Source organism: Delphinus delphis, chromosome 19, assembly GCF_949987515.2.
Source record: "Delphinus delphis chromosome 19, mDelDel1.2, whole genome shotgun sequence".
In the NCBI taxonomy this organism is placed as follows: domain Eukaryota; kingdom Metazoa; phylum Chordata; class Mammalia; order Artiodactyla; family Delphinidae; genus Delphinus; species Delphinus delphis.
The window spans coordinates 3,729,723-3,755,927 of record NC_082701.1 but is presented as its reverse complement, the minus strand read 5'-3'; the positions used below and the strand labels follow the sequence as shown (position 1 = coordinate 3,755,927).

The 26,205-nt window shown below is 37.3% G+C and overlaps 1 long non-coding RNA gene across 1 annotated transcript in view; it reads right to left on the bottom strand.

Annotated features, from left to right (window-relative positions):
• LOC132414437 (uncharacterized) overlaps positions 1-15,811 on the bottom strand; it is a 215,206-nt gene extending 199,395 nt beyond the window's left edge. Inside the window, exon 1 of the long non-coding RNA XR_009516955.1 lies at positions 15,706-15,811. This is a non-coding gene — a long non-coding RNA (uncharacterized lncRNA). The remainder of the gene's footprint in view (positions 1-15,705) is intronic.
• Between the last annotated feature and the right edge of the window lie 10,394 nt (positions 15,812-26,205).

Here is a 26,205-nt window from a genome sequence, read left to right as displayed (position 1 = left end):
ATTTCATGCAAGTGGAAATCAAAAGAAAACAGGAGTAGCTATACTTGTATCTGACAAAACAGACTTTAAGCCAAAGACGATACATATTTTAAAGCCATATATATAACTATCCTTCTATTAGCTATGTTTCTTCTGCTGAAAGTTCCCCTCCTTACTCTCCTACCCCCAGTTTTTGAATTTGGTACTCAACACGTTAGAGTTCTGCAACTGTTTCATGATTCTGGATTGTGCACTAACCTTTGCAGTTAGCTGAGGCTCCCTGCCAAACATCCACAAAATCTGGATGAACTAATGATTTATATGTGAGAAAATAAAAATCCTTACACATTAAAAATGATATTTATTAACCATTTATATGGTTCAAAGTGGTAATTTATAATAATTTTTTTATGTAAACTTGGAGATAAGAGACAAAATGTATGCCCCATATTTTAGAAATATATTACATTTCAAAACCAAAAATTTGTATTTGGGAGCAGTATTTGTTACCTTGTTTGAGAAACACTAAGACTTAATGTTTTTGAGATCTCAACACCTCATGTTGATAAAATGAATATTATGTAATATTACAAAATCATCTAAAATGAAATAATTGGTAAGTGAAACTAGGAAACACTTCCATCCCTAAAGTTTATGTCATTTCCTATAGAGAGAAAGCCTTAATATTAAATTCTTCCAAAACCTGTTATCTGATAAGATTTTTCTAGAATGGAAAAAAAAGTGTAAGCACTTGCTAAATCCTTTTCATGTGTTCATCATTCTTATCTCAAGACCCACACTTTTATGATTCTTGGCATTAGTGAACATTCAGAAGGAGACTTGGCTCTGGGGGTTAACAGCTGTTTATCTATCCATCAATGGTCCCTTGTGCTTATCACCATAGTGTAGGCAACAAACGCATTCCTCAGATCCATGTTTGTTGGGAGTGTCATCATGGCAATGTTAAACTCTCACCATAAGTAGTTGAAAGAGAGAAAGAAAGAGAGAGAGAAAAATTGGTGGTGGAGAGGGGCAAGGAATAGGGAGAGGGAGGGAAAAAAAAAAAAGAGGGGACGTGTAAATTTGGTAAAGGTTTATTGACTCTTCTCTTTGCCTGAATTTTGATAATGTTCTTTCATCCAAATTCCAAATGACATTCTTGGCCAACTTCATGTTCTGTGGTCAAGCTAAATTGAATAAATGCTTATGGAAACAAGTGAAGGGCTTTGATTTGAAAAACTCCCTTTGAATAACTACTAATTAATGCCTGGTTATGACATCCAGGTACGAACCTGTGCACATGCTTCTAATGGCACCCCCACTTACACTTATATATGTTGGTATTCTTGCCCAGTTCTTCCAGATTTAACCTTTTTTTTTTTTTTTAGGAGAGACAATAGGGGGAAGAGGAATTATCGCCAGCATAGATGCACCTTAAAGCATTTATAAACTATAACGCTGGATACGAGTTCTGTATTCTGATTCTAACTTCATCTCAAGCTGTCTTTCCCTCTGTCCTCCACCCAGACAGACACAAGTGTGCAAGTACACATTTGGTTGTTGCTTCCCAAGATGGAAGCCTTGGATGGAAAGTGAAGGAGAATTTTGAGGTGTAAGGGAGTTTTTGCAAATTGTCAGGTGACTCTTTAAGTAGCGCTCCTGACGGCTCTTTCTGTCCACTGGCTAGCGAGCATCCTCATGGGCCCTCATCTGTCATTCAAGGCGATGGTCAATGGGGTCGCTATGATATATGTGTCCATTTGTCCCTCTTTGGGCTCATGAATTTTCTGGAAGTACATTATATACTCTAAGGGAACAGAAACACTGTCAATGCGCCACCTTTTAACTACGTGAATTGATTGGGTGGTTATTGGTTTCTTTCATTTTTCAATAAGCAATTAGGCTCTCTGGGAATTCAAAGTTAAGTAAGGAATGACACATTACCTGGAATATCTTACAGCCTCTTAGGAGAGAAAACATACTGATAAATATTTCGTATAGGACTATTCTGATTCTCATGAAAAAGACACACTAGAATTAATGAATATAAGTGACACTATACATGCTAAAATGAAAGTCCATACAGGTAAATGGGAGTGATGGAGGGAGAAGTAAAGAGTGGATTCTCTGATGTGGGGAGAGGGAAGCTCAGAATAAAAAAAATGTCTTCTAAATTATTCTATGGAGGACATGGTTTTTGCCTGGTTCTTAGGTGGGGAAAGATTTCTCAACAGAAGGCAGAGCAAGTGCAAATGTCGAAGGTTCGTGATGTGTTTGAAGAACTTCTTTCCGACAGGCTAGACCATCTTTCATCTAGAGGACATACTTAATTGAGAATAGCTAGAGATGAAGTTCAAGAGACAGCCAGGAACCAAATGACGGAGAGACTTGTTCACTCTCCTAACTTGTGCGAACTTTATCTGAAACAGACGGCCACCTGTGGAAGAATTCAGAGCAGAGTAATGGCATTCTCAGCTTTGAGTTTAGAGCAATCACTCAGAGAAGTGTGGACTAATATCCCAGAAATAACCTCTTTATCTTTACCATTCCTTAAGTAAGAAGGGTCACATCCACAGGTTATGCTGGCTGTAAAGCAGTTTGTGAACATTCTTCTAGTAGGATTCTCGTGCTACACATGAGACAACAGAGACTTACCAAGGTCATAAATGGGAAGAGCATAGGCAGAAGAATTGGGCTTCTCTGACCCCAGAGTCTGTGCTTTTTAATGGACCAGAGTGCCTGCCTGATGTGATCTTTTCACCCTCAGAATCCTCACACAACCTCAAGCTCTCTTACGTGTTTATTTCATTCTACTTTGAGTTATTTGAAACTCATCTTATGCCTCCTTCTTAGCTGCGTATCTTGGAGGAAGGGGCTGTGCGTTACTCATCTTTTCAGATTCTCTCTGTGTTCAGCACATTTCCTTATAGTGATAGGTACTTGACATATACCTAGTAAATAAATACATAAATAAATAAACATTTAAAATAAATATAAATGTCATCAGCCATTAGCTGAGCAATTCAGTCCTCTATTACTTATATTAGTAAAAATAAAGTATAGGTTTTAAAACCTTGCCTTGGTTAGAGAATCACCAATAAGGGCTTCCCTGTTTTGAGGTCACTTATTTGTCACATGGCTTGAGCACTTCAGCGCTCAAAGTATCAGGATGTTAAAGAATAAATCCTCTATTTAAATGCATTTAATTCTTTATCTGTTGCTTAAATTCTAGATAACAGAACAATTTTCTGCGGTCAAATTTATCACTAAGGTAATTATTGTCAGGTGTCTGGAAGAGATAACGTGAATTAGCATCAGAGCTGATCGTTCAAGTTCCAAAAAGAAACAACTTAGTAGTCCCTTCACAATTCATTTAGTACAAGAGAATGCAATGTTTATACAATTTCTTATATAAGACTAACAGTGAAAATGATTACTCTTGAATCTGTTGTTTTGAAGTATCATATTTATTTTTGATGACAAGGATTCACAAGAGATGCATTTATTCCTTCAGCCCATACTTATTAGTTCCCTATTCTGGACTAGACTTGGTGCTACGTGAAGAGAAAGCTCCTTATCCCTCGCCTCAATGGAGCTTGTGGTAGGGAGGACATTCATAGTCTAGTGTGTGGGAAGGGGCTTGGATAAGACGGTAAAAGAATAAAGAACTGAAATACAATAAGCACAAACAGACAAGCACCATGGCCTCAGATGAGACCTCCCTTGGTTGTTTAGCAAGAAATGATATCAAAGATTAGCCGGGGTTCCCTTTATTCCAGCAAGGGTTTTCAGAGAGTTTAGAAAGTGACGAGTGTATTGTGAGAATGAACCATTGAAGATGGTAGAACACAACAGGCTCCAAGACCCGGTGCAGTGAATCCGAGGAAGTGAAAGATGGGGAAGAAGGACACTGACACGCCAGCAGCAGAGAAGAAAAAGTTCATGACCAAACAAATCTTGTAAAAGGAGGGGCTGAAGAAAGAAATCCAAGAGCCTGATACTCATAAATAGCTTCCGGAAGTCCAGAAACAGTAGAGAGGACAGAAAATACTGAAATTTTTTGTTTAGAATTTTAGTTTAGAGGAAGGAGGACAGATGTGGGAGAGAAAGGGGCAGACAGGCAGCTTGGAGGAAAACCAAGAAAAAAAATTCTCAGAGTAGACTCACCCTACCTTCTACCCACCAGGGTGATGACACCCTTTGGAATGGCTACCAGGACTTTCCACGCTACCATGGAATTGTTCTGTCTTGGGAGAATGAACTGTAGCCCAAGAGGATGAAATACGATCTTGACTGCTTGGAAAGAGGTTGAGACTTCAGAAGGAACACTAGGACAAGTGTCCGTTAGCAAAAACTCAAAGCTTCAGAGGGTTTCAGCGGGTCTCCCTCTACACCCACACCCACGTCCTCAGAAGACAGCATGGGGGTAAGAAGTCTACCTTACCTCCAAGAAGTTGGAGGTAAGTTGCAAATGTCATGCAGAATGGGTGAAAACAGTACACTGTAAGAATACTTGGCATCCTTAATCTAAAGTATTCAACAGATGCAGCAAAAGAAACTATTCTGGATATAAAACGGGCAACTGTCTCTGAAATCAATGAGAAACTGAACCCCAGATAGGAAGGACACATTTCATTGAATGTATTAGAAAAGGAAAATCATAGAAAACAATGGTCTTGAGAACATATTCTGATTAAGTTTTTGAACATCGATGATAAAGAAAGAATAGTTTAGGTACCGGTACAAATAGAGCAAGCCACCCACAAGGGATCAGTATGTTTGGTTTTGAATTCCGTTACAACTTGCAATGCCACAAGTCATTAGATTATTGTCTACAAAGTACACAAGAGAATAAGGTGTGAGCGAGAATATTCTAACCAAGCAAAGTTTCATCCAGTACAAAATGGCAAAATGAAATATTAGCCCTTACAAATTTATGTAATACATAAATATTGTATAAAAAAGTATATATATATTTATACATATGTATGTTTCTTGATGTTTATATCCATCCATCCATCCAAGAGATCAAGATAAAGAAGTTAGAAGCAGAGAATTTCTTGCATTTCTTTGAAAGCATCTGACGTATCTGGGTGCAATTTCTTGCTGTCATCCTCTATGCCAGGAGTGCCCGGGGCAACCTCTCCTTGCCCTGAGGCTGGACAGCTCCTAGCACATCCTATGAAGCACTCAGTATAGACCCTCTGTTCAGGATTTCCTGAACTGACTGCCCCCTCACACTAGGGCTAGATTTGATGCCTTTATTGTAGTTATTCCCCAGTGCATATCTCCACCATGGCCTGGGATAATGTTTTATTCGTTTGCACCATCCCCTGCTGAGAACAGTGTCTTACACATAGAAAACACTTGCTTAACCTTGGCTGAATGAACAAATAAATGAACAGCTCCTGGCCTTAGCTTTTCTGCATAAATAATTTCACTGCCTTTATACGTGTCACATAGCTTACTGTGCAACTGGCAGAAGTATGCAATTCCAAATATTGCCTTGCTATCTTTTTCGTAATATTTCATATGAAATTGTATTTGACTCGGAAGAAACTTAAAAACAAATGAGCTTGTTTAAACAACTCTGTTTATTTGACTGTTAGAATATGCAGAATGAAACCACATAGCTCATTTATTTGTTTGTTAAAAATATCCACTTTTTAATTTCCATCCATGTTTTACTTCGAGTAATTCTACTTGACCGTGACACTCAGTTTGCTAGTTTTCAAACTCAAGAATTACAGGGGCAGTCACTAATTTGATAAATCCATTATCACATAATTGAGGTTGTCTGCAACCTAACGGTAGTTATTAACTTCTCTAAAAATGCCAGAAATATTGTTAGAAAGCAAACGTACATGCACCGTCATTTTGTATTTTTATGATTTTATTTTCTCAGTTTTACAAGCTAATAATAGGAAGAACCAAAATGTCACCTGCAACATCAACATGCAAGGAATACATGCATAATTCCAAGATTTAGCAAGTATATCTTTAGAACTGCTTCTCTAATGACTCTGAAATTTTAGACAAATGTGTATAGCGCTCTGGCCAAAGTAACCACAGGAACTGGGTTTTTCTAGACAATCTTAGATTCAAATATACCTATAACTTACCATGGCAAATCTAAGTTTTGTTAAAACAAACAAACGAACAAAGAAACCTATATATGAGAAAATAAAATCTAGGCAAACTGAAATCAGGTTTAGGATATCTTTAACTTTGAAAGAAAAGTAAATTATAATCATCTATAATCCTTCAATCAATAAGATCATTATTATAGGGGTAGCTGATTCACATTCTACAACCCCGAAGGAACAAAGTTCACAAAGTGAGATTAGTTTGGGTTAGGGAAGGCGGTATGGAAGCAGGAGGTCTTTAAAAAAAGAGGAAGAAATACTTCTTCATCCTCAGAATTTTTTAAGAGTTACGTTGCTTTCGAGGCATATGCTAATTCAAACACTAGACAGCAGTCTCAGAAAAGTCCTTATGGGATTTATCTCAATTAATACAAATATCTTATTTGTATCATCATATTGTTGAAGTTTGAAAATTATTTCAACTATTTTAAATACTTCGAAAATTATTTCTCAAAATGTGGGCCAGAGAACCTCCGGTTCATGGATTAGATTGGCATGATTGATTAAAATGGAGAGTCACAGAACCTGTCCCAGATCTACTGGGTAGAAATCCCTGGACTTGCGATGTGGAATGTGGTCTTTAATAGGGTCATTCTGCACATGAAGTTTATGAAACTCTCTAGAATAAATGAAAAGAGAGCTTATTGTCTTAACTGCCTTATTACCACCTACAAGCACACAAAAACCCACATGCGTGCACTATACGTATCACATGCCATCTACATTATGTTATTATGGTGTCATTCAAACCACTCATTTTTTAAATAAATCAAAAGATCTGAATCTGAATTGTGGCTTTGCCACTAAATAGCATAATTTGAGGTAACATAACCTGACATAGTGAAAAAAGAACTTTGTTCATGTCTCTGTTCATGTCAAATGGATGGCATTCAGTTTTCCACGTAAAGCGTGTCATTGTAAATAATGTTTTCCAAAAAATAGACACCTTCCATAGTCAACAAGATTAGGTACAAATGTGATGTGCTTTCAGGATCCACCACAGCTGGCATGACCCCCCTAGTTACATGCCACTTAACGTGGCATTAACATTCCCTAATGTACGATACATACATACATACATTCACTATTATTTTAACAACGTCAAACTATTTTTTATTCCAGGAACATGCCACGGTGTTTCAAGCTCTCCTTTTTCTTGAAATGCCTGCTGATATACTTTGAATTCCCATCGATGTTGGATGATTCCATCCATACCTCCCTTCTTCTGAGGTTCTCCCTAACACTCCTGTTAAATATTAGTCACACACTATTCTTCTTTCAAGGCATTTTGCTTTTATATCTATAATATGACATTCATTGCATTATAATTGAAGGTGTATAACATTTTCAGTCTCCAGGAAGCTATGTATTCCTAGAAGTCAGGAATAAAATATTCCTAGTATTTATTAGAATATACAGTTGACCCTTGGACAATATGGGTTTGAACTGTGCGGGTTCACTTATACACACATTTTTTCCAAAAGTAAATACTACGGAATTACACCATCCAAAGTTGGTTGAATCTGCGGATGCAGAACCGCAGATCTGGGGGAACCGTGGTGCCGAGGGCTGACTATGTCATCCCTGGACTTTGACTGCATGGAAGGTTGGCTCCATTAAACCCCACCTTATTCAAGGGTCGACTGTATATATAAATTCTCACTATAAGAACACATTCTCACCTGTGAGCTGTCTAGTATGTTCTCATTCAATATTGATGAAATTGAACTGGACATCATTTTTAGTAGCCAGGATAATTGCAAGACACTATTTTACAAGTCTTTGAAAACAAGTTGAACGTTCTAGTGAAATCTGTGTGAGACAATAAATTATACTTTCATCATCGTAAATCTAAGAAAACACTGAAACGGTACTAAAAGAAAATATAGACTTGTTTTACAATTTTGCATATCTGAACTTAAAAAAAATCCTTCTTTAGGGAATAAAACTCTTAGGGATTTGCCTGAGCAGAAATAGTATCACATCAGACTTGAAATAGATGCCAGACACAGAGGTCTAAATGTCTTTCTTCCTATTCACTCCCATACACTCTTGCTGGCCAGTTACATTCTAAATTTGTGTACTGAAAATAAAATGTGATCTTTAAGGAAGGAGACATTTACAGAATTCTATATTTGCCGACATCATGCCCTGAATTAGACTTTTCTTTTAAATTGATTTTATGATACTCCTCTTAGATATCCTAATAACAATGCACAATTGTGGTATAGAAAACCATATTAAGTACATGTTAAATTACATAGAAACTCTGCAATAAAAATCATCTGGAAGATGGCACTGTTCTTTGCATTTTCTTTTGAGGAGAGATACATGTCTGTATAGTAGGAACAGATGCAAGAAAAACAAAAATAGTACACAGAATACTATAACATCTACAGTGAGCTTCAATGGCAACAGGTTCCATTACATTCTTCAAAGGTCAAGGAGAGTTGTCACGGAGAATACGGATTGAGTAAAAGCAATAAAAAAAATCAGAAGAGTTTATGCATGAATATGTTTCACCAGTGGAAAAATGTTAATTTGGAAAAACAATAAAGAAATGTCTCCCTCCAAGCAATTGGGTGGGACATTAAGAGTGATATATCTTCGATGTTTTCAAAGTATGAAAAAAAATGCCAATTAACATTCTCTTCTTAGACATGTATGACAGCAGCTGGCTTTTTATTACCAACCCAGCCATTTGTACATGTTTGTCCAAAATGGGGTAAAATCTTTGGACACGTGTGTTTTCAGGACCAAGGACTACTAAAAACTTTTTTAAAAACTTGTTTTTCCCAATCATGTCTTTTACTGGCCTTAAATATTCCATTATAGGAATGAATTGAAAAAGAATATCAAAATGTTCTATTTTCCTTCTCTTGTAACTTAAACCTGAAGTGTGAACTGTGTTCATCATTTTCCAAGAAGGGGCACACATGGTATCAGTCTGAGTCATGGGAAAGGCACTGTAGTGCTTCAAAAACTTAATAAAACTAAAATAATGTCAGGATAGATGAAGAAATCAGAAAATGCACACCCATTTCAAATGGGAAAATTAATATTTGTTTAATAAAACGAGTAGTTCTTGTCTTTCATATAAAAATTATATTGATAATGCTGTATAGTAAATGCCATTAATTTGATAGAGGTTTAATCAAGTGTCTCTATTTTTCCATGGACTAGATACCCTCCTCATCTTTAAAATATCAGTTAACTTAAAATTATATTCATTGAAAAACCATTTCCCAGAAATTTTATATTTAATCAAATGAGCATGCATTTAATTGGGTGCTCGTATATTGGACCTATATGGGTCCAAGAAAAGCCATTCCACTGAAAAGAAAAGTCTGCTGCCTACTTTTTACCTTCTCATGAACTGAATCTACAATATATTCCCCTCCCCATCCCCTGCTCCTGTTTGAACTACATGAGCCTGTCTATTTAAACACAGAGAGGGATGACTAAAATGTAGCACCAATCCAAGAAATTAATCCACCCTATAATATTCAACCTATCAACAGGGCTTAAGGACAGTTTATCAACAGCATTATAGTGTCTTTGATTTATGGTGTTTACTGCAGAGTCTGAGCTGCTGCCCTGGAAAATATTTCCTCCATAAAGTATGACTAACAATATATACCCGTCTCTCTCTTTTGCACCATTCACTCTTGTACCCTAAGTAGACAAAGTACTTTTGGTAATAGTGCAAGATCTCTGAAAAGATCTGTATGGAACTTAGCCAATTTCACATGCTTTGTTAGTTTCTTAACTTGTTGACAGTGCATATGATTAAAACATAGATTATAAAGATGGGCTTAGTGGTGATTAATGACATAGGAATCACAGATGCTTTTACTGTTTCTTTTCATACCATTCCAAGCCCTTTAAACATATTTTCTGCTTTAATGGACTAGCTATCCCACCCACAGTAAGGTACACAGAGTTTTAAAATTCTTCTTCCTCTGAATCGTTAACATGGAACTATTCCCTAGTGGAAAGTTGGAGTTGAAGTGAAAGAAGTCAATTATTGTCTTGCTTTGATAAGGCTTGTGTTAGCATCAGAACATGCACACGTGCGCGTGCACACACACACACACACACACACGCACACACGCACGCACTTTACCCCCTACTTACTCATTAACCTTGGCTGTACTGTGACCTCCTTGGGGAAAAGTATCATATTATATCCCCACAATATTTAGGATAATATCTGTTCCATTGTTGAAATGATAATATATTTACTGACAAAATATACGCATAATAGATGTACTTTTTGTGCATAACCATAACTAAAAATGTAGACTAAAACATTCTTGACTAAACTATTCTGAAGTCTTCTGCCAAAACCTTGAAATTCAATCTATATAAATTTGACTTTAGGAGATCATTGCTATCCTCATTGTTATTCACAGATCAATTCTGAGACTCTAAAAACAGCCAATGCTAATGGGATGCTAATCCAACAGACTGAACAATTAAAAGTGTTAATGACAGGATTAGAATAATTTTTTTTCTATTATTATTATTTCATGCCTGAAATATTCGGTGCTTGGGTTTCTGTTTCTATAAGTGGCACAAAAAGAAAAAGAGTCTTTATAGCAGATCCTAAAATGACTGTGTGGATTTCAAAGAATGTTTTCCAGTGGAAAGAAAGTGTAAATCTTTTACGTCGTTGAGTGCTGAAACAGCTTATTGATCAACGTCAACAGGTGGAGCCAGGACAAATGGCCCTAATCTGTGCCTTTGTAAATACATTAACCACCGGGAGACAATTGTTCCAAGGAATCAAGAAAATTCATATGAGTTTCTGTGTTCAGTCCTTCAGAGTCCCAGCCTATAAGCCAGAAAGTCGAAGGGGATCTTCTATGGTATATTTCAAAAGTCTAGGTTATATATTTTGCCTGGAACTACTTAGAGAGAACTACGAATGCCATTTTTAGAAAATAACTGTGGTTACTTGGGCCAGTGTCAAGGTAACACTTTCCAAAATACAACGACCAGGAAGATTTGCACGTCTCAAAGATATCTGAAGTTGATGGAGTCTGTGGTTACTTAAAGATCAGCTGCTCTTATTGGATTAAGTAAGAACTGGGCTGTGATCTGGGCACACAGATTGTGGATGTTCGGAATGCACTCATTTCTTTCCCATGATCTAACATCCCATGATTTCTGACCTCTCCCCAACCCAGTCATTCTTCCCCGGGAAATAGGTTGTTTGTCCTTTTAAAACTGTCACCTACAATTGCATATTGTTCTCTGGATGTTGACTGACAAGCACAGGAAACAGTGACATTATTACTGTCTACTATTTAATGGATCACATATTATATATAATTAGTACAGAATAGGTCAAGTCTTTACTAAGCAGTCGATAAGTGTTAGTCATTATTAGCATCCTTATGCGCTCCCCACGGCTGTTGCTTAGCTGTTGAATCAACCTTTTAAACAGGAGGCGCACTGTCAAATACAACCTCTACTTTGAGCTTCTAGCTTCATTTTTGTTCGTTTATTTATTTTGTTTGCTTGTTTGGTGGTGTGAGGGGAGGATGATTTGTCTTCTTGAACTACTCTCAATTCATTCTTTCCCTAAAATCTGTATTTCACCCATTGATTCTTTGAACACAAAGGGCAGAATTTCTTATTTATCTTTCCTAACTTGAAAATATAGACCAAGCAATCCAAATGTTTAAAATTACTTACTATCTTGATTTTATAAAGTACCACATAAGCTTTACAGCATTAATTCATGAATCTTCCAAGTGAATAGGCATTTTGTGTGTGTGTTTTCTTATGGATTCCTCCACAATACTAAGCATAAGTCTGATAAGTTATATCGTATGCTTAACAGCTTTTATGAGCATGGAAATAGTGGGGGAGTTATAGAAGGAGACCTTGACAAATGAACCAAGAGAGTGAAGAGAATTCCCTACCATGAAGTCCTTCAGATAAATAACAGATTCTCAGACTCCTGGATAAAATTTTCCTGAGCAGAGACTTACAGTATAAGAAACTGAGATGGCCACATTTTAGAAACAGATTTTTTTCAAGATATAGGAAAAATTTTTCAATTCTATTAAAATCAGAGTAAAAGCGTTCAGGACATTCTCCTCTTTGATTTCCCTGTATGCCTTCAAAATTCTTTTCTTACTGTCTTTTTCATGGATGTCTTATTTAATCCATTCTCTGGAGTAAACTGAATTTATCAAGGGATTTTTCTCCTCTATAACAGAGAAAAGGGCTTGCATTTATTGAACAGAACAAGTATAAATGCTAATGCTCACAAACAGAAAAATTAACAAAACACAGGTCATGGAGATCATGACAACAGGTCTTCTGATGTCCATCAGAAATCACTTAACAGGAAACTGAAAAACAGTGGCTTAAATAAATTGGGAGGTTATTTTTCTCTCATACAGCAAGCACACAATGCCACTGAGGATGCAGCCTTCTTCTAGCCTCCACTGCACCACCTCTTGCCCTTTCCAATTGGTTTTCCGATCCAAGGGGAAAAGCAAAAAGAAATCTTCAGCTGAGTCAGCCCCCTTACAGAGAGCATCCTGCACGCCCTAATTCAAGGGATTTCTACTTTTATTTCATTGACTGAAGCTTAATCATGTGATCATCTCCAGCTCCAAGTGAAGCTGGGAAATGTAGTTTTTAAGGTACACCTATATCACCTCCACCTAAATGAGGTAATGTTAATAAAATGTCAGGGGACAATGGGAGAGAAGATGTATCTCTTACCTATTACCTTTCTTCCATATTTACATTAATAAGACCCTTTAATTTTCCTAGAAACTGCTACAGAGACTGCCCTTTTCTTGAGCACGAGAGCAATTGCGGAATCTACTTTTCAATCTACTTAGCCCTAGAGGTTGATCTGCTACTGGATACTGAGCTTCAAAGGACTGTCAAATATTCTTTTTTTTTTTTTTTTTTTTTTTGTGGTACGCGGGCCTCTCACTGTTGTGGCCCCTCCCGTGGCGGAGCACAGGCTCCGGACGCGCAGGCTCAGCGGCCATGGCTCACGGGCCCAGCCGCTCCGCGGCACGTGGGATCCTCCCGGACCGGGGCACGAACCCGCGTACCCTGAATCGGCAGGCGGACTCCCAACCACTGTGCCACCAGGGAAGCCCCAAATATTCTTTTTTAAAGAAGTACACGGTAAAGCACTTGTCATTTCACAAACATTTAAATCACAAAATAAAAGCCACTCACATGCACTGTAAGATTATTCCATAATATATTGCTCACTTTCTGCAATCTCTTTCCTTCTGCTCCTGGTTAATCATTAAAATGTCAACTCTCTGTGACCACAGTTTTTCAACTAATAAATATATGTGGAAGTTGTAAAAATCAATAAACAGAAACCTCAATTAAAATAGAGTTGGGATGCCAGAAGGGGGAAGCTCTCATGCCCAAAAGGAAGAAGAAAGACTCCTCTTCTTGCCTGGCAAGCGTTCAGCCAATGAGAGACTCTCGCAATCAGTCAATGAAAAGCCACTACTTCGAACTCTTAGTTCCTCCAATGGATTCTTTGTTTACTAAAACCTTCCCAACTCCCTTTCATCCTTTTTAAAAGTGTTCTCCTCTCCTTGCTCATGGCAGGCCGTGGTGCCAGACCCCCAACTGCAATTCCTTGTTGATCCTGAATAAACCCCCTTTTTGGCTGGAGACATAACTGGCCATCTATTTGCTGAAGGTCAGAAAAGCAAGTTAAAAAACAGATTTTCTCAATGACACAGAGATTCTGCTAGCCTTTCATTAACCTGTTTTGTCCACATAACACAAAGGTCCACATTTATATAATTTTAAGGTACAACGTGCACAACTCTTCAGAATCACAAAGGCCATCTAGTCAACGCCTCATCCAAAGTACATAGCATTTAGAGAATCCCAGCCTCCTTCTCTAATATTTCCCCATTTGATGTGCTTGCTACTTGAAGAGGCAGAGAATTACAGTTGAGATGCTTCGTAATGGATGTTCGTCCTCTATTATAAACAACTGTTACTCTATAACATTCAACCACTGGCCTTGCTTCTATTTATATACCGGGCATTTAAATGAACTAAATCCACATATTCACATGATAGGAGATCACGTAGAGAATTACCTTCTCTGAGTGAGGACTATTGTCTAAATGTCTATATTGTTTATATATGCTCAAGTTTAAGGGTTGTACATCCTGCACAGAGTTTTAACTTGTCCTTTACCAACCTTAAGAAAAAGCTATAAGTCTTTGTTCTTGTGGCAAAGAACACGATGTTGAAACATCATTATTTGTAATATCTCAGGCCCAGAAATACAGTGGAAAGTAGGAATTAAAAGCCATGTGAGTGTATTTTTCCTTAATAAACTATCTTCATCTCTACTCTCCCCATATTTCAGGCCTACCTACTCCATGACATTTATTATGTGTAAATTTTTCCCTTTATCTGAACTTCTCGACTTAAGATGCTACTTAACAATGGAAAATATGTCTCAGGAAAATAGAGGAATCATACACTTTGGCTTTCCTCTACCACCATTTCTCATTTGTATCAACAACATAACACAGGCCATAAATCTGGAGATAAGTTTGTCTCTGTATTACCTATGTATTTAGGAGAAAACCTTATCTTTTCCACTGATATTCAGTATTACGAAGCAAAAAATGGTCCCTCCAGAGTCTCTGGATTCTGTTTTTCTGTGACACAGCGCCCACACTTTCCCTGATGGAACCTGCCCTCCTGGCCACGAACTGCAGTCACTGAAGTAATCTTCTTACAGACTAAATTCTAGAACAGATGGCCCAGGCAAGTATAAAGTTCAGCTGCCCATTCCATAACAACTGTGCCGCTTTAAATGATTAGGAAAATTGCGGCAGCCAGGAAATGTTTATTGTTTTGGAAAGAGGGTGGGTCAGGATGGGATTTCACTTTCACTCTTTCCTAGAGGAAAATATTCATCCAACAGATTTTATGTGACATATCAGAACCACAGTCTCCACTTGCCAACTGTCAAGACATCCGATGGTTAAGGCAACTGGGAAAGGCAGCAAGAAAATAAACTGACTGCCAGCCAAGCAAATGCCAATTATAGTTTGTTTTAAGTGCGCCAGGAAGGATGGCCGGAGGCCAGCGGCATGGGGGATGGACAAGGGTTGCTTAAAGGGCACATAGCAAAGGCTATGGCCTGTGAAATTCCAAAGAGACGTGATTGGCATGGTGACACAGATGGAGGGAGTGGCCGTGATTTCTCAAAGATGACTTCAACGCTGTGCCAAGCAAACTGCTCTTTGATTTGTGGTTCAAAGCCTCTCCGTATGATGGGAATTGTGGGACATGGAGAATGATTTATTCGAAGTTTTAACATGATTTTAATCAGGAGAGTCACCATGTGCTTTGTCGATGGGCAATCCAAACCACACTTGCAGAAGTCGAGAAAAAATAAGGGTTTCCTCCAGTGTGATCAATTCTCTGGATCAGAGTAAAATGAAGTTACTGCTTACTTCAAAAAGCAACCTGTATCTGGTTGCCTCCAAGTAGACTCAAGGAATTGTGTTACGTGAAGTAGTAGACACCCAAAGGGTCTTACCTGGATGTTGACTTTTCTTCATCAAAGAGAACGTAAGGTTATTTGGTTATGTAGGGGAAGAAAAACAATTTTTCCTCTACCCTCCTAGATTCTTGACTGAGATCCCCCTGTAATAAAAGATAAACAGGAGAAAAACAGATAAATGTTTAATAATAGGTACAGGAAAATTTAGCAGCTCTCAGAAATGGTCCATGCCATCATCTTAAATACCATCTCCAGCTAAAGACAAAGGAAGATGTTGGGCTGGGAAGAGCCACGTTTTTAAGGCAAAGCACAATCAACAAAGGTACGGTTGTTTTGTAGGTTAGGTGTTGCCTTTTCCACTGATAAGAGTTTCTACAGGTTTAGCCATCCTCTTCCTGCTACAGGGAAGGAGATTCCCTCACAAATGCAGATTTCCCTTATAAATGTAAATCGCCCTCACACAAGGGTAACTTCTGCTTGGTTTTCAGAGCTTCTCTGGTGTCTGCTGTTCTTTACAAATAATCAGAGGCATATTTTGGGGTGAAAAATTCTGCTCTTTTTCAGCTAGCATGTTGGAATTAGATGGTTTAAATTGACTCATGCATTCACCTAGATGTATTCTATTAAGTGATCATATTTCATTAAACGATAAACTCCCCTTACTTGGGGGGGGAGGCAGTTGTAATGTAGGCATGACAGGTAGAGAATGTTGCATCTAGAAATATGAAATAGAAAAATTCTTTAAATTGCTTTTTGGGTGAATTATTATATTGCCAATGTTTGCAAAATTTTAAAATGGAAGGTTAGCCTCAAAGTAGAAATCTAATCATGTGTACAGAAATGTACTTTATTGAGCCCATATTATTAAGTAAATTCCAATGGAATATACTAATAAGTTCTCCAAATAAGTGAATTTCATTTTCAGAAATATATGCACTTCTGAAATTTGAATATAAAATAAATTTTCATAGATTAAGCTATGTGATGTTTCACAAGAAATAAGATAAAAGCAAGCAATCATGACCACGTAACTGAGAGAATTCTGCTTGCTCAAGGTATTTTTGTCCAAAGGAAATAAAAGCTTCCTCTTTAATCCTCTTCAATATAGTCAGAATGATGTGGATACACAAAAGGTCAGAGATACAAGTCACGGGGCTCTCAACTGTGCTAGGCATGGCACAGAAGAGACCAGGAGTTCTCACCCTTGGCCACTCATCACAACCATCTGGGGAGATTTAAACAGTATTGATGCCTGGTGCCCAAGTACAGAGATTCTGACTTAATTGATCTTAAGTGTGTCATGGGCGGGCACTTTTGAAAGCTCTCCAGGTGATTCCAAAGTGCAATCACCAATGAGAATCGCTGCTCTAAGACAAAGATGTCACAAAAAAAGAAAACTACGGACGAATATCACTGATGAACATAGATGCAAAAATCCTCAACAAAATACTAGCAAACAGAATCCAACAGCACATTAAAAGGATCATACACCAAGATCAAGTGGGGTTTATCCCAGGAGTACAAGGATTCTTCAATATACTCAAATCAATCAATGTGGTAAACCATATTAACAAACTGAAGGAGAAAAACCATATGATCATCTCAGCTGATGCAGAGAAAGCTTTCGACAAAATTCAACACCCATTTATGATAAAAACCCTCCAGAAAGTAGGCATAGAGGGAACTTACCTCAACATAATAAAGGCCATATATGACAAACCCACAGCCAGCATTGTCCTCAATGGTGAAAAACTGAAACCATTTCTCCTAAGATCAGGAACAAGACAAGGTTGCCCACTCTCACCACTATTATTCAACATAGTTTGGGAAGTTTTAGCCACAAGAAGCAGAGAAGAAAAAGAAATAAAAGGAATCCAAATCAGAAAAGAAGAAGTAAAGCTGTCACTGTTTGCAGATGACATGATACTATACATAGAGAATCCTAAAGTTGCTACCAGAAAACTACTAGAGTTAATCAATGAATTTGGTAAAGTAGCAGGATACAAAACTAATGCACAGAAATCTCTTGCATTCCTATACACTAATGATGAAAAAGCTGAAAGTGAAATTAAGAAAACACTCCCATTTACCACTGCAACAAAAAGAATAAAATACCTAGGAATAAACCTACCTAAGGAGACAAAAGACCTATATGCAGAAAATTATAAGACACTGATGAAAGAAATTAAAGATGATACAAATAGATGGAGAGATATACCATGTTCTTGGGTTGGAAGAATCAACATTGTGAAAATGACTCTACTACCCAAAGCAATCTACAGATTCAATGCAATCCCTATCAAACTACCAATGGCATTTTTCACAGAACTAGAACAAAAAATTTCACAATTTGTATGGAAGCACAAAAGACCCCGAATAGACAAAGCAACCTTGAGAAAGAAAAACAGAGCTGGAGGAATCGGGCTCCCTGACTTCAGACTATACTACAAAGCCACAGTAATCAAGACAGTATGGTACTGGCACAAAAACAGAAATATAGATCAATGGAACAGGAAAGAAAGCCCAGAGATAAACCCACACACATATGGTCACCTTATCTTTGATAAAGGAGGCAAGAATATACAGTGAAGAAAAGACAGCCTCTTCAATAAGTGGTGCTGGGAAAACTGGACAGCTACATGTAAAAGAATGAAATTAGAACACTCCCTAACACCATACACAAAAATAAACTCAAAACGGATTAAAGATCTAAATGTAAGGCCAGACACTATCAAACTCTTAGAGGAAAACATAGGCAGAACACTCTATGACATAAATCACAGCAAGATCCTCTTTGCTTCACCTCCTAGAGAAATGGAAATAAAAACAAAAATAAACAAATGGGACCTAATGAAACTTAAAAGCTTTTGCACAGCAAAGGAAACCATAAACAACACGAAAAGACAACACTTAGAATGGGAGAAATTATTTGCAAATGAAGCAACTGACAAAGGACTAATCTCCAAAATTTACAAGCAGCTCATGCAGCACAATATCAAAAAAACAAACAACCCAATCCAAAAATGGGCAGAAGACCTAAATAGATATTTCTCCAAGGAAGATATACAGATTGCCAACAAACACATGAAAGAATGCTCAACATCATTAATCATTAGAGAAATGCAAATCAAAACTACAATGCGATATCATCTCACACCAGTCAGAATGGCCATCATCAAAAAATCTACAAACAATCTACAAACAATAAATGCTGGAGATGGAGAGGGTGTGGAGAAAAGGGAACCCTCATACACTGTTGGTGGGAATGTAAATTGATACAGCCACTATGGAGAACAGTATGGAGGTTCCTTAAAAAACTAAAAATAGAACTACCATACGACCCAGCAATCCCACTACTGGGCATATACCCTGAGAAAACCATAATTCAAAAAGAGTCATGTACCACGATGTTCATTGCAGCTCTATTTACAATAGCCAGGACATGGAAGCAACCTAAGTGTCCATCGACAGATGAATGGATAATGAAGCTGTGGCACATATATACAATGGAATATTACTCAGCCATAAAAAGAAACGAAACTGAGTTATTTGTAGAGAGGTGGATGGACCTAGAGTCTGTCATACAGAGTGAAGTAAGTCAGAAAGAGAAAAACAAATACAGTATGCTAACACATATATATGGAATCTAAGAAGAAAAAAAAAAGTGGTTTTGAAGAACCTAGGGGCAAGATGGGAATAAAGATGCAGACCTACTAGAGAATGGACTTGAGGACACAGGGAGGGGGAAGTGTAAGCTGGGACAAAGTGAGAGAGTGGTAGTGTATATATCGACATATATACACTACAAAATGTAAAATAGATAGCTAGTGGGAAGCAGTCGCACAGCAGAGGGATATCAGCTCAGTGCTTTGTGACCAGCTAGAAGGGTGGGATAGGGAGGGTGGGAGGGAGGGAGATGCAAGAGGGAAGAGATATGGGGATATATGTATATGTATAACTGATTCACTTTGTTATAAAGCAGAAACTAACATACCATTGTAAAGCAATTATACTCCAATAAAAATGTTTTAAAAATACTATATATATAAGAATATATAAGATAATAATAAGATATCTCATATGATTATATATTACAATTTTTTTTTAAAAAAGAGTCACTGGTCTAGATTGATCCAGTGATTCTTAAACTTCTCTGGTCAGAAGGGGCCCCAAGAAGCTTGTTAAGAAGTGTGTCCAATCAACTACCCAGGTGATTTGCATTCAGGTGGTCCTTGGGTCACGTTTTGGGGAAAAAAAAGAAAAACTTTCTTTACTTAGTTTGTTTAAGCCCTGGGCTTGTCACCTAGAGACACCAACTTCAGCTATGTAAGAGTTAACTCAGAGTATATAATTCTTAATTTTGGCATTTCCCAATATCTGTGGAAACAAAACCTTTCACAGAAGCTTCTATACAATTGTGCTGCCACATGCAATGCCAAGGGCAATTCCAAATTCCCATAAGTCAGAGAAATCTCAAGCCAAGGGGAAAAAGAAGTCTAAATAATGCAGTAGATTACGCTCAGAAATACACTAAAGGTCAAGGAATTCAAGAAGAATCTCTCCTTTTTTTGGATTTTTTGTTTTCACATACAACATTTTATCTTTAAATATTCACTATGTCTGTGACCCAGCAACTGGTATTGATCCTAGAGAAATAAAAACATGTATCCCCCAAAAGACTTGCACAAGAATGTTTTCAGCAATTTTACTTATAATAACAAAACACTGGACATAACCGAAATGTCTATCAGCAGGTGAATGGGGACATAAATTGTGGTATATGGACACAGTGAAAGACTGCCAAGCCAAAAAATTAAAATGAAAAAGAAATGTACATGCAACTGACAGGCAAAATAATGTGGATGAGTCTCAAAAACATTATGTTGATGAGGGAAGTATGAGACAAAAGAGAACATATATGGATCCATTTATGTAAAATTCTGGAATAGACAGAATCAATCTGTGGTGACAGAGGTCAGAGCAATGCTGCCTCAGTGAAGGATTGACCAAAAGGTAGCAAGAGAAAATTGTTCTGGGAAGATGGGAACATTCTACATCTTGACCAGGGTGGTGGTAACACACATATATGAAGTTGTCATGGAAAAGTATTTAAAGAGCTACAAAAGCAACATGTTGCCCTTAAAAGTAGGCATTAACTTTCCAAAGACATGTTTATTGATTTTCCAAACACTCTGCTTTAGCAAAAAAAAAAAAAGGCATATAAGACCAGTTGAAAAGCCAAGTGTTTCCTTGGTCAGTTCTTTTTATCTAGGCAGTCAGATAGCTAAATTATTACATTAAAAAAAAAATCTTCAGAGAGGTTTTTCAGCTCAGAAAAATTAGCCCAGACTACGAGTATTAGCCTAGACTATGAAGCAACTAGTCCAATCCTCTTCCTTTAGAGATGGGGAAACTCAAGCCCTCAATGATTTGCTCAGAAGCATCTCAAAAGTCACTGATGTTGCTTTCTGTATCCAGTTCTTGTGGCAATATATCTACCACTCCTTCTAATGCAGAGATCTCATCTGGTTTACATTAATGGTCAGGAATATCTAGCTAATGCCTTAAACATATATCTTATCAAATCATGCATACTCATGAAATATCTTCACTATGTCATCTTTAAAAATAATCTCATTGTTTTTCTCCATGTGGTGATTAGTGACTAGCTCACAAATTTAAACTCACACTACAACTTAAATATATAGAGAAAATCTCTCTCTTAATTGTGTGCATCACTAATCTGGCCTTCTTCACTTCATCTCACAGTTAGGAAGAAAAAAAAAATAGAACTAATGTATAATTGGATGACTCAAAGTAAATCTTACAGTGGTTCTTAGTTTCCCTTTTAAAAATGCTTGATTTCTCACAAGACCTCATAAGGACAAAAACAAGAGGAGATAATAAGAGCTTATTTCAAATATCTATATAAAGAATGTTGTAAATTTTATACACACACATATTGCATGTCAGAAGAATTATGTCAGTCTTTTTGTGTGCATACATTCTATATCTCTATTTCCTCACACGAATAGATATCCTAACTAGAATGAAAAACCTTATAAATAGCAAGACAAAAGAGGAAAAAGATCCCATTCATAATTTCAAAAAATTTTACTCATAATACAAACTAATTTAATTAGTTATACAACACTCAGAGCCTGTTGTTTTCCAGGCATAAGACTTCACAGTGCAGATAAACAAGGTCCTTGTCCTCTGCATTTGGGTTCGGGTGGAAGATACATGCAAGCTGACAAGCATTTACAAAGTATTGTGGTACCTCTAAGTTGAAGGAAATACTTAGTGCTTTGAGAACAACAAGGAGAGGTCCCTAACTCCTGTGGGGAGAAGTCTGACCTCTTAGGAGGAGACTAAGGGGAGAATTGAGTGAAAAATAAGGAAACCGTGGATGTCCTGAGGAATCAAAATCAGCTGAGTGTGCAAGGATATAGGGAAGGTGGGAAAGGAAGGGAGGAAGAGGTTAAGAGATTTCTCTGGTTAAGGCCAGAGAAATCAGAAGAGTTGATAATGCAAGGTGGGGTTAGTGATGTTACACATCTTCGGGGATGTCATTCTGTCAGAAGTGGGAAGCCCTCAGAATAGAAGATTTAAGCATGAGAGTTTTATGAGAATGTCTGTGAAAGAGCACTCTACATGTCATCTTTAAAAATATCTCAAATCAAGAAACTTCACCAGCATCAGAGAAGACTCCTCATGACCCGTGTCATTACCTTTCCCCCTTTTACAGCAAAGAGTAGTTTTGCATGATTTTTACTTATAAGGAGTATCATACAGCATGTACACTCTTGGGCTTCACTTCTTCCACTCAAAATTATGTTTTGAGATTCATCTATACTGTTGCATGTGTTTTTAAATCACTTAGTTCCTTTTATTCTAGTGTGTCTAGCGACCACAATTATACTGTTGATGACTGGGTAGTTTTCACTTCATAGTTGCTTTTCAATACTATTCATTTTGGTTCTTTTAATTTAAAAAAAAAAATCAACCTTGAATTTCATAATGTGTATAAATTCAAAAGTTTCCCAAATTTATCATGTTAGATTTGGAACTAGTCAAGTGTATAATCCTATTTCATCCGAATGAGATAGCATAATATTTCTGTTTTCGATTGAACCATAAAGCTTAATTAAAATTAATAAACTTAAATATTCTTGTATCCTCATTTATAGTAAAAGTGATATTGAAATACGACCCAGGTACCTAGTAAAACAACCATTGTTAATATTACTGAATCAAAGAACACATTCTTCAACATAATTACTGTGGACCGAATCAATTCTAAATAAATTACATAGGATTCTACACAAAATGATCTATAGGTACAGTGAGAGAGAGATTATTGATAATTACTTAAGAAAAATGAAACAAGTTGTGAAATTTAATTGTTTAGGTTTTCAGTCTTTGGCATACACTTGTCCTAACAAGGGATGAGAGTTTTTCAATCAAATTTTGATGCTGGAAATACTAACTCCAGTACATGAGGCGTTTATGTTTTTATTTCCTGGGCATATTTACTTTCTGCACTGGGAGCAAAAGTTTAACTCAAAATCATTAACTGTGAAACTATTATGTGTCAGGATCTGAGGGGGGTCAACGTATGGAAGTATGCTGAAAATGTTTGCTTTTTACCAATACCCTCTGGATCTGTGAGATCATTCCTTCCTCCCTCCCTCCCTTCCTTCCTTCCATTCTTTATTTCTTTTTCTTTCCTCTTTCTTTTCTTTCTTTATTTTAATTCAAAGGGAAGATTGTTGCCCCAGTGAGTACATTTTGGGCTCCTGGGGCTAAAGTTGCTAGAAAGCCATCATTAGCATTTCTAAAACTAGAGATTCTTTCATTCCTGGAAGCCAAATAGAATGACCAGTTAAATGGAGGTCTAACTTAAACGAAGTGTAACAACCCCACAAGGTTGCAATGGGTTTTCCTCATGAATGAGAAATCACTTGCACATCCATTCCCACAAGAGAAATAGAAGAGCCTCCCAACAACACACAAAATTACACTCACGTGAAAGATGGTCTCTCTTAGAATTTGGTTTTAGCATTTCCACATTTTAGACTGGAAAAGGGCAGGGCTTTCAAGTCACATTTTGCAGTCATTTTAGAACATTAGGGCTGTTCTAGCGAGGTTCCAATGACTATTTTACAGTAGCTTTCACCTCTACAGTGACCATCAAAATGAATATAGATATTTGCATAATATAAATTTTCTTATTAAAAGGTTTTGAAATACCGTTTACGCTGCTCTGAATCTGAATGTCGTCCCATTCAACAATATTAAGAACAAAATCAGGAATGTTGTGTGGTTTGTCAGAAGTTCCTTTTTAGAAAAATCCAGGCACAAATTATATGGTTTTTTCAGATTCCTCATTCTTGAATTCATTCATCAATATGTATTAAACATATACTGTTGGTACTGTATGAAAATATATAGCTCTCTATAAAAAATAACTCCCACAAGACATATTCTTGTAAAATGGTAGGTGGTTTTCTTGAACAGATCCCTTATGTATCAAGATTATATATAAGAATTTTAAGATTATTTGCCAAAGAGAAATATATTAGCCAATGTCTTATCTTTTCAGTAATACACCTTGCATGGTTATTATATACATATTAGGGTTCTGATAAATTTTTATACATATATATACATAGGGAATTTTAATTCAGTGGAATCTAGGTCCTTAAAATCTGTTGCTAAAAGAACATCTAATCTTCATTAAAGTGTTTATTCCTGGACTCCCATTCTTTGTTTGTGAGTGTTAGTCACAACTATTTGCACTTGACATAATTTAATGACAGTTTGCCATGATAATAGCCAGGCTCTTTTTCTGTCTCCAAGACACACCAAAGAGGGAAAAAAACAAGTTGGTTCAATCCTAGCCAGGCATCATTCAATGTCTTACCGTATTATCACCCCTTTATTTTATTTTATTTTTTAAAATTTTGTTTTACATTGGAGCATAGTTGATAAACAATATTGTGTTAGTTTCAGGTGTACAGCAAAGTGATTCAGTTATACGTATACATGTATCTATTCTTTTTCAAATTCTTTTCCCATTTTAAAGTCATTGTGTGGCTTAAAGTTTCTTTTAGAAATTTCCCTTCAAGTCCCCAAAGGCCTTTCTATCAAAATAGTGAGAAGCAGCGGGTGTCGCCTCACGTGAAGTGAGAATTTTAGGAATCTCTGAAGTGGTGGAAAAGTTCCTGGGGAGAGGGAGAGAAAAACTGGGAGAGAGTAGACTTCCTGGCAATCTGCAAAACGAATGGAGTGTTTTCCTTTCTCGTTTTAGGGCTAACACTTTAACTAAGGGTTAGTGCCACTTGTGATCCCAGTTATTCCTGTACTTGGCATTCTGTGATTTCCTCATTCCATTTTCTTACTTAAAATTGGAAAAAAAAATGTAACCACCAGAGGGCAGAAGATATTACATTTCAAAGTGTAATCACCCTAAGCAAACTTCCAAGGTGGAAATGCGTGGCTATGCAGGGCAGCCTTTTGGTGCCTCTCTGTGCCCTTCCACGTGGAACCTTTTAGAATATCTCTGAGTCTCCATCAGCAGTATTACCCCTGCTGCTTGCCAGATAGCGTTCCTTGCCAAATAGATATTACACCATTCTTTACCTTCTACTTTCATCAAATTAAGCTATTCCTTATCTCTTGGCTTGGGTCACCTGGAGTTCAAAGAAAGAGTGAATTATTCTAAAGGTCTTTAGGCTGTATCCCTATACCTTCAGGGCATTTCTCGACCTAAAATACAGGAGCAAGCGTTTGAAAAGATATTTGCGCATGCTCACAGCTAACTGAATTCCTCCCTGTCTCCTTTTCCTGGTTCCTTTATTTATGAACATCCTCACCTCAGTTTCTATGACTTCACTTTTTTTTTTTTTTGCTTTAACTGGCCCACCATAGTTGTATTAATTTTTTGGACTTAGTGACCCAGCCCACATGGCGACCAGCTTGGAAATCCTTACCTATGTTGCCCGGCTGCTCCAAACAGACTCACATTCCCAGGTTCAAGAACCTCCTCTAGAGCCTTGAACACCTGCGTCTAGGGGATCCGTACCTTATCTCATGTAGGATGCCGCCCTTACCAGGCACTGGACTCTTTACAAACTTGAACGTGGCGTGCACGTTGTTATTGGTGGCCCACCTCACTTGAAACCCTTTCGGTCCTGTATTTACGGCAGTTGTCTTTAGGCAAACAGCAAGGCTGAGGGACCTGAAAAGCTTCTTCCTGTCTCCTTTTGAGGGTACTCGCCCTTGAATCTACGTTTCTGATTTCCTGTCACATGATCATGACACTATCCAGGCGGTGGCAGACATGGGCCCCTCCCTCTCCTGTCACCACCATCAAGGCTCACTGCGTTCATATTCCATTTCGAGATGTGATGGTTTCTGCCTCTAGTACTTTCTTCTATTTCTTAGTACATCAGTGCTCTGGAGGAGGGTGGTAAATTGAGGCTCTACTGGCTGCTACCTCATGGCACCTTAGAGATGCTATGGAATCACAAA